The sequence below is a fragment of the Pundamilia nyererei genome, unplaced genomic scaffold, assembly GCF_000239375.1.
Source record: "Pundamilia nyererei isolate P.nyererei 1_Seehausen unplaced genomic scaffold, PunNye1.0 scaffold00314, whole genome shotgun sequence".
Taxonomy (NCBI): Eukaryota; Metazoa; Chordata; class Actinopteri; order Cichliformes; family Cichlidae; genus Pundamilia; species Pundamilia nyererei.
This window is the reverse complement of record NW_005187715.1, coordinates 341,983-345,021: the sequence shown is the minus strand read 5'-3', so window position 1 is coordinate 345,021 and position 3,039 is coordinate 341,983. Positions and strand designations below refer to the sequence as shown.

The 3,039-nt window shown below is 38.2% G+C and overlaps 1 long non-coding RNA gene across 1 annotated transcript in view; it reads right to left on the bottom strand.

Annotated features, from left to right (window-relative positions):
* Window positions 1–1,680: 1,680 nt before the first annotated feature.
* The window catches only part of LOC102210399 (uncharacterized), a 6,710-nt gene continuing 5,351 nt past the window's right edge, over window positions 1,681–3,039 (bottom strand). The window contains exon 3 of the long non-coding RNA XR_312243.1: window positions 1,681–1,743. This is a non-coding gene — a long non-coding RNA (uncharacterized LOC102210399). The remainder of the gene's footprint in view (window positions 1,744–3,039) is intronic.

Here is a 3,039-nt window from a genome sequence, read left to right as displayed (position 1 = left end):
TTTTTTTTTTTTTTAAATAAAACACTTTAATTTTTTCAGGCTTAGAATTAGGAGCACAGTTACTTTAGTTGAAAAGTAGCAGTAGCAGGAAACTGTCTGCTAGACCCCGTCTCTGATGCAGCTCATCCACACAATCTTTGTAGTGCTGGTTCTAATTTTTAATGGCTTTAGTATCTGACAGGTATGAAGTTTGGGGTCCATTTTTCATTTTATTGGTCCAATATGTAACACTAGCTACTGGATAGTTGGCTCTGTGTTGAAATTGTAAAGCTTATGGATGATGTAGTAGTAAACAGACTTGTTGTCACAGCTAATTAGTGTCTTAAGGTAAAACCCTAATAGAAAAGAAACTAACAATAAAAATGAAGAACCATGAAAAACACCCATTGAAACAGCAATGAAACAAGATGGATAAGAATGAGACCAAATAAACTCACAAAAACAAAAAACTTTGATCTGAGCCTTATTTTGCTATGAGTAGATGTATTTCACAACTTGTCAACTGATCAAAACCAAAAGAAGAAAAAAGTGATTTTTTTCAGTGCATTAGGAAGAAACGTCTCTGGAAACTGGAGACTCTTTGTATTTACAGCTCCAGTCTTTTCAGCAAATTTAAACAACCCCCATTGTTCCTTAAAAACACACCTCTTTCCTAAAACACTGAGGAACCAGGGCAGAAACATGTTTGAGATATGAAAACCACTTCTAACTGCCTCAAGCTGCCTTTGAAACCCTCATGACACAGAGAGGGGATGTTTGCTGGCCCCCACCCAGTCGCCTGGGGTTCTGGGGATGGATTGTTTATCCTCTTTTCTACACGGCTACTGTGGGAGGGTGTGCTCAGCTTCTCCACCTGAGTCGAGCCTAAGGAGAGGCGATTGAAGGCGACCTCTGGGGGTGTTTATTGTGTTTACTGGTCTGCAGGCTTCCCACGATTGTATGAATATGGACAGACTGACTGGACACCCCTCTGCTTTGAACTGTACAATATGTTTGCGTGTGTGTACTATAAGCGTGCACGTGTCTTTGAAGTGGATGAATGACCAAAAGATTTCAAATCTGCTCAATGAATGTGACTAATTTTAGACTTCAAAGCATATACAACAACGATTATATACAGGATATATATATATATATGTGTGTGTGTGTGTGTGTAGAGGATAACAGGGCATGCTGAACTGACAATATCAGAAAACTTGGACAGAACCAGCTTCCACAATCTTGCATTTGTAGTCCAGTTTGACACGATGTGACGACAAGGTAGTTTTGAATTTCTCATAGTGGGTTGTACATTCAACGTTGTGGTTAGTTCTGTGTTTTTTGGGATGCTCTAATGAAAGAAATGCCCCAAATAGAAAGATAGAGGAAGAAGCAACAGGAAGAAGCATTAAACAGGTGAGACGCTGTCTTAAAATATTCATCAACTTTTAAAAATGCCTCTTTTGCCGTCCACTCTGAGATAGTTTTAAATGAAACTTGTAACAAAGGCAGGTTTGGTTTGCACCATAGTGACTTGTTTAATGGCCGTCAGTGAAGATGGGAGATGAAACAAAGACGAGACCTCGTCTTCATCTTTGCTCGAGGGGAATTGTTTTAGGTCAACAAGCCACAATCCCCTCTACTTAAAGGCACAGATATAAACAGGAACCTGCATCCAGAGCCCCTTTCTTCCTCTGAACTCCAGGCCAGCTGCTCTTCCTCCTCATCGACTCTCCTGTGTCCTCTTCAGCCTCTCTGATGTGCCTGTTTAGTTTTTCAGATATTTGAGACAAAGGGCTTCAGTCAGTGGGATTCCTGTTTGGTTCTGAATGCAGTCTAAACTGGTTTGTTGGGTTTTGGTACTTTATAAAATACCAACTTGTCTTAAATGCAAATATCAACTAAATTCTCTAATATTTAATATTCTTTCCTCTCCTTTTTGTTGTTGTTGTTGTTGTTGTTGTTATTATTATATTACTACCACTGCTGTTTTCTGTTATTTTCTTCTCAATATAAATGCACACTCTCTATATGCTCATGTAAAGCTGAGGAGCACAAGCCAAAGAATTTCATTATGGATAAATGTGGCTACACTGTTATCTGTACATGACAATGAAACTTGAAACTTCTTTTATGTCACATAGAAACTGCATTGAATGTGCAATTCCGGACAAAATGATAAAATTTTTAAAAATTTCCGTTTTATTCATATAGTGCCAAATCACAACAACAGTCGATTAAGGTGCTTTATATTTAAGGGAAACACCCTATAATAATACAGAAAAAAACCCAACAATCAAACAAGCCCCTTTGAATTTCAGGGTGTTGACCACGAAAATTAAAAACGCCCTTTTAACAGGAAGAAGCCTTCAGAAGAACCAGGCTCAGGGAGAGTCAGTCATCTGCTACGACAGGTTGTTTTGTTTTTTTGTTTTTTTAAAGTACAATAATTTACTATATGTAACTAAATAAGTAACATTTTCACCTCAAAGTATGCATTGGTGGTTTTTGATCCCTTATAACTTCTTTAGTACGTCACCAACTCCAGATGTCACATGTATCCAAAATGTTGTTTTTTCAGCATATTTTTCGAATCTGTTTGTGACAATACGGCAATAAATTGAAATAAATCTGGAAAATTGCAAATATTTTGTTGTCCACATACACAGAAATTCAAACTTCTTAAGTGAAGCCAAAACTCACAGATTTGAAAATAAATTCTTCTACATATAGCAACGTAGTTGCTGCATGATGGCAATTTAACAACATGACATATGTGCTCAATATTCAGGCAATTTTGCTTTTATGTAGGAGTACAACCACAATATACCGAGGTGGCAACCAGCTGAGTCAAATCCCCCATTGCACAAAGCAGATGAGTTGGACTCATTAGCGCAGACTGACTCGGGTTGATTGCACCATGTTGGCAATTATTTGCAAACCATTGGCAGTTTGTCTGAGTCAGTCAAGGATTATCTCGAGACAGGTTACCACCCATCAGGTAACCTGTGCAGTCAACTTGAGCTTAAAGTGGTTGACTAGAGGTTGAGGGTGTTGCAA